This window comes from Lissotriton vulgaris, chromosome 1_1 (genome assembly GCF_964263255.1).
Source record: "Lissotriton vulgaris chromosome 1_1, aLisVul1.2, whole genome shotgun sequence".
NCBI classification, from domain to species: Eukaryota; Metazoa; Chordata; class Amphibia; order Caudata; family Salamandridae; genus Lissotriton; species Lissotriton vulgaris.
The window spans coordinates 1915168710-1915175572 of NC_141685.1; positions in this window are offsets into that span (position 1 = coordinate 1915168710).

A 6863-nucleotide genomic window follows, 5' to 3' on the forward strand; every position below is an offset into this window, starting at 1 on the left:
TAGAAATCCTAAAAATAAATAAAGGATAATCAGACATGTAGTCCTGCTGACAATGTATTCCCCTATTATTGAGAGGATTGTTGGCTGTTGGTATGGAAAATGTTAAATTGTAAGTAGGTTGCACAGTACTAAAATTATAACATTGGTTGTTTCAACTGTAAGTTACATTTATGCCATAAAGAACATTAATTATATTGCTTTGATTGAGGTATCTTGATTTTCCATGAAATGTTCATATATATTTTAGCATAGAAATGAACCAGTGTTATAGCTGTAGTGGTATGCAAACTACTTCGTAGTCAGTTTTTTTTTTGTGCACACACGTGTTCCAATGTTGGGGGCATCTGAGTTCTCATTACATTTAGTGCATTGGGGGCACAGTGGGCATGTGTGTCCACTGTTTATGCCCGGAGGCATTATGGTACTGCAGAAGGGGCTGTACATATAGCCCCAGTACTCTCTTCAGAGGGTGTTCCGTCATTTGCATGGGGGCGTGGCACCTTGCAAATGAGGGAATCATTTTTGCCCTTGGGAGGTGCACATACACTGCACCAAAAAAAGGTAAGCCAGCCCACTGAAGGGAAAAAAGGGTCTCATTTCGAACCCCCAGATTTCTACATGCTTGCTATTGAATCTCTCTCTTCCCTCTAAAGTGCAGGTAGTATGCCTCCTGCACTGTGACATTAGGATACTGTTACACTCTGATGTGCATAGATTTTTAATGAGCCGCATATAATGGCTTTCCTATGTATTAGTTGTTGGTGTTTTTGTTTTTATGTTTGTTAGGGCATACTTTGATGGTTATTTCACGCGATTAAAGTTTGCTACTATATATATATATATATATATATATATATATATATATATATATATATATATATATATATATATATATATATATATATATATATATATATATATATATATATATATATATATATATATATATATATGTTACAACTGGGTTTGATCCAAGGGGAAAAAACAGTGGTCACACCTGGAAGTCTCGTTTTCAGCGATTTTTAATGAGTTTCAAACAAGCAGCTTGGGGCTTGAGTCCAACATGAACTTTCTCAAGGTAAGCCTGGCTCCAGCGTCACAGCCACAGTCCGGTGTTCAATGTCATTTTGTTTGCCTCCAATGGCATTCATTTATGGAATCACTTCCTGTTAAAATGCATTATGGGACTTGTGGTAGTGCTCTAATCTCAGACCTCTTGGTGCACAGTCCGAGTTCCATCATAGTCGTTTTGTTTTATTCCGTGTCTCCCTCGGTGTTGTCTTGCCAATTAGTTATTTTCTGACACTGGGGGTCGGACTGTGATTCAAGGAGTCTGTTAATTTTTAAAATATCCTCCAGTGGGTTGGGCGCTGCATGGCTGTTCTTACGGCGCTTGTTTTGGTTACATCAGTTGAATTCCGAGCTTCCGCGGGTCAACCTGCTTGGGGGCTGACTCCAGACTAATGCCGAGATCCTGTTCTCGGTGGCACCTATCTCCCTTTGTTCGGCTTCCCGAGTCAACACAAGACGGTTCATGGCGGGAGATAACTGGCGCTCTTGTGGTGGTGTGAAACCTTCGGCTGAACCACGCCGATACTTATTACAACTGGGTTTGATCCAAGGGGAAAAAACAGTGGTCACACCTGGAAGTCTCGTTTTCAGCGATTTTTAATGAGTTTCAAACAAGCAGCTTGGGGCTTAAGTCCAACATGTTTCGTTCCGCCTGGAACTTTCTCAAGGTAAGCCTGGCTCCAGCGTCACAGCCACAGTCCGGTGTTCAATGTCATTTTGTTTGCCTCCAATGGCATTCATTTATGGAATCACTTCCTGTTAAAATGCATTATGGGACTTGTGGTAGTGCTCTAATCTCAGACCTCTTGGTGCACAGTCCGAATTCCATCATAGTCATTTTGTTTTATTCCGTGTCTCCCTCGGTGTTGTCTTGCCAATTAGTTATTTTCTGACACTGGGGGTCGGACTGTGATTCAAGGAGTCTGTTAATTTTTAAAATACCCTCCAGTGGGTTGGGCGCTGCATGGCTGTTCTTACGGCGCTTGTTTTGGTTACATCAGTTGAATGCCGAGCTTCCGCGGGTCAACCTGCTTGGGGGCTGACTCCAGACCAATGCCGAGATCCTGTTCTCGGTGGCACCTATCTCTCTTTGTTCGGCTTCCCGAGTCAACACAAGACGGTTCATGGCGGGAGATAACTGGCGCTCTTGTGGTGGTGTGAAACCTTCGGCTGAACCACGCCGATACTTATTACAACTGGGTTTGATCAAGGGGAAAAAACAGTGGTCACATATATATGTATATATGTGTGTGTGTATATATATATATATATATATATATATATATATATATATATATATATATATATATATATATATATATATATTCACTGAATAAACCATAGACTGCCCGCCCTTTGCCCGGGCTTAGCCCGGCTGAGCCCGCGCGCGTCCCACGAGCGGGAAATCTCTCGTGCTTTTAGCGCCACCGGACGTGTTGTTGGCGTGTTCTCGTCCGGCTTTCTGGTGCCGGGAATGCTGGGAAACTTAGTTTTCCCCTGCTCGGCGGCCACGCACAGGACCCAGGTGCGGCGGCAGCGAGGGGAAAATGCAGGCAATGATGTTGTTACTGGGCTTCAGGTCACAACAAGGTAAGACCCCTAGAACACCAAGGTCTCGATGAAAAGAAATGCCCCGCTCCGCCGGTAATCTCTCGCACTTTTAGCACCAGCAGACGTGTTGTGGGCGTCTTCCCGTCCGGCTTCCTGGTGCCGGGAATGCTGGGAAACGTAGTTTTCCCCTGCTCGGCGGCCGCGCACAGGACCCAGGTGTGGCGGCAGCGAGGGGAAAATGCAGGCAATGATGTTGTTACTGGGCTTCAGGTCACAACAAGGTAAGACCCCTAGAACACCAAGGTCTCGATGAAAAGAAATGCCCCGCTCCGCCGGTAATCTCTCACCACACCCATAAAGAAATTCACTCACCCAAACTGTTAGAACATGTAATTTTATCTTCATATATCTACTGAATCAACTATTAACACATCTTTGGACAGTCACACACCCCCCACCGAACCACACACACTTTCACTCTCCCATACAAATACTCAGTTATCTAATCAATAACTAATATAGACTTTCACATAGCTAGTAACCAACTGTAGAACCAGTTTACAAAACAACTGACAAAGTGATACCGATATTCACACAGTTTAGTCCCTATCCACTATATTTAGTGAGAGACTATAAATTGGTCAAGTAAACAGTCAATTACACTGCTACTAAATCCTCCATCCAAATATTGATTTATATATATCCACTCATTCTTCAATGCAAATTGCTATATATATAATGCATATTTAAATAACGAAGCAAACTACATTCACTGGATGATGTCATCAGTGATGTCATCAGAGATGTCATTTGAGATGTCATCAGTAATGTCACTGACCATGTCATGAACGATCTAATATGTGACATCATCAGCAGTGTATTGCGGGTGCCCGAAATATAGTTAGTACAACTAACTATATAGGAGCAATTTCAATGGTTTTGTATGAGTGAAATGTCCAGCTAGCTATAACACCCCTAAAACTTATAGTTTTTTAAGTCAATTTCAAAGGTTTTTTAAAAGCTAATTCCTATTTATATAAGGCCTGAAACCTATGGTTTTTTCAGTGAATTTCAAAGGTTTTTTAAATGCTAATTCCTAACTATATAAGGCTTGAAACCTATGGTTTTTTCAGTGAATTTCAAAGGTTTTTTTAATGCTAATTCCTAACTATATAAGGCCTGAAATCTATGGGTTTTTAAGTGAATTTCCAAGGTTTTTTAAATGCTAATTCCTAACTATAAAAGGCCTGAAACCTATGTTTTTTTTAGTGAATTTCAAAGGTTTTTTATATGCTAATTTCTAACTATCTAAGGCCTGAAACCTATGTTTTTTAAGTGAATATCCAAGGTTTTTTAAATGCTAATTCCTAACTATATCAGGCCTGAAACCTATGGTTTTTTCTGTGTATTCGCAAGGTTTTTTAAATGCTAACTCTATTAGCGGATAACGTTTAAATATGTTAACATCCTTGTGGGACCACCTGACCAGCCCTAGGGGGTCAGGTTGTTTCTACCCTGCCCCTTTTTTGCATTCTACACGTTTGTTTTTCTGCTTCTTTTGTGCCTCGGTCTACCTAGCACAAGATGAATGTCAACACTTCCTGTTTAGAAGTGTTGACAGCCAATGAGCATGCTGCTTTCCTGCAAAAGGCATGCTGATTGGCTGCCACTGTCTGTCAACACTCCAAACTAGGAAGTGTTGGCAGCCATCTTGTGCCTCGGTAGAACCAAGGCACAAGAAAGCAGTGAAACAAAGGTGCAAAACACGCAAGGGGGGAGGGTAGAAGCACCCTGACCCCCTCGGCCTGCTCAGGGGGCCCAAAAATATTTATTTTTTGGGTTTTTTCCCCATGGTACGCTCAGGATACGCGTACATGGCATCGCACCCAGCGCATACTCCGCTAAATTTAAAAAAAACTATATTATTTTTTTGACCTTCGGGGTCCTCCTAGGCCCCCTGATAAAACCTAGGGGGTTTCTATCCTGCCCCCTTTTATAGTTTTCCCCTTTTGTTTTTCACCTCTTGTGTCTCGGTTCTACCGAGACACAAGATGGCGGATTCTCCGGACCGTTTGGAATGTTCACAGACACCCGAAAGCAAATCAGCTTTCTGCTCGCGCAATTCCGTGTCGCGCCGGGTGCGCTCCCCGGTACGCGTACCGGTAAGCGCTGGAAGCGCGCATATAGATATATATGTATTTTTGAACCTAATTTTCATGAAAACCACTGGAGCAATTTTCACCAAATATAAAAAAGGCACTTCTCCGTACCAGTCCCTACAATTTTGCAAAGTTTGGTGTAATTGTATTCAGTGGTTCGGGCTGTAGCCTTGTATATTCGTTCTATTGAAATTAACATGGGGAAAACATGTTTTGGGACCCCCCTTTTTTCTCGGCCCCTGCTTGACGAATCCGCCCAAAACTTCCAGGGAAGGGGCGGAGAGAAGCTGGCCTAAATTTTGGAAAATTACACGCAAATTCCTCAACCTGTGCCAAAGTTATTCCCAATAGAATGTTGCGGATTTCCTATGGTAGCTAGGTCCTAACAATATATACCTACTGGCTATCGCCAGTAGGTAATTTATATATATATATATATATATATATATATATATATATATATATATATATATATATATATATATATATATATATATATTCACACACATATATATGTATGTTTGTGTGTGTGTGTGTGTAGGAGTGATAATGTGGTGTAAGTGCTACAATGCACGTGCCCCAAGATGTACATGGGCAGTATTATCCATATGGCCCACGTTAGGATCCTCCAGCACCTGAAAGCAGTGAAGAACAGGGACCCAGCTTATCCAGTTGCTCGTCACATTAATGAATTGCACAAGGGCAGAATAGAGGATCTATCATGCTTTGTAATTGACTCTGTGCCAAAAAAAGAAGAGGAGACAACAGGGAAGTTGAGCTAAGAAAACTAGAGTCCCGGTATATTGTAATGCTCGATTGCGAAAGTCCTAATGGCCTTAACTCTGATGAAGGATTGCATATACATTTAATGTAGTTGGAGGTATTGAGTCAGTTTTCATTAATGTGTTCTAGTAAAAGTGAAAGAACATCGTAAAATTGAATATTGTGCATCTGTTAAATGTTTTTAAAATCTTTTTTATGATTTTTAGATGTGCAATGTTTTGACTAGACACGGTGTGAATTAGCACTAAAGCCAGGAGTGATATATTGTTTTTAAATGGAGAACGTAAAGGATATGTATTAGCACCTCTAGAAGGAGATGACTATAGATATGTTTTTTTAATAAAGAAGAATTTGTGCAAGGGGCGAAAAGGGAGGAAGGAGGGTTCATATGATAGTAAGGGAAAAGTTAACTCTGATATTGAATTTTATAGTGAAAATGTGCACTTGCACTTTATACCTTATGGCAGCTACAATGACTTGCACTATTGAGTGACAGGTATCAGACTATGTAGTCCTATATTGACTATTTGCACTTGCACTTTAGCGATCATGGCAGCTAAATTATGAACTTGAGTGTTTGCACAGAATTGCGGGTTTTGCACATTATAATGTTAAAAATTTGAATATATGAGTATAACTAGTGAATCCTTGCACATGCACTTAGCACCCCAAAAACATTACAACTTTTTTAGCGGACATACACAATGTGGACTTTCCAAGTGAGTCACTTTGAAGTAAGGAGACCACGAATTATAAAAACGAGAACCCATATGCTGTTTCTAGACATCTGAATTAGTCATCACAACTTTTCTCAGGGCCAAAAGTGACCCAGTTTGCTATAAGGCATTAATTGACGAAGCATTATGTTGGAATAGATACAACTACTGATGGGAGGATCCCTAGAGAGAACCACAGAATGGGGGCTAGCAATCACTATTATCAGTAAAACAGAGATAAGGGTTTAGGAGTACACATAAAGGATATATATTAGCACCTCTAGAAGGAGATGACTATAGATATGTTTTTTTAATAAAGAAGAATTTGTGCAAGGGGCGAAAAGGGAGGAAGGAGGGTTCATACGATAGTAAGGGAGAAGTTAACTCTGATATTGAATTTTATAGTGAAAATGTGCACTTGCACTTTATACCTTATGGCAGCTACAATGACTTGCACTATTGAGTGACAGGTATCAGACTATGTAGTCCTATATTGACTATTTGCACTTGCACTTTATCGATCATGGCAGCTATATTATGAACTTGAGTGTTTGCACAGAATTGCGGGTTTTGCACATTATAA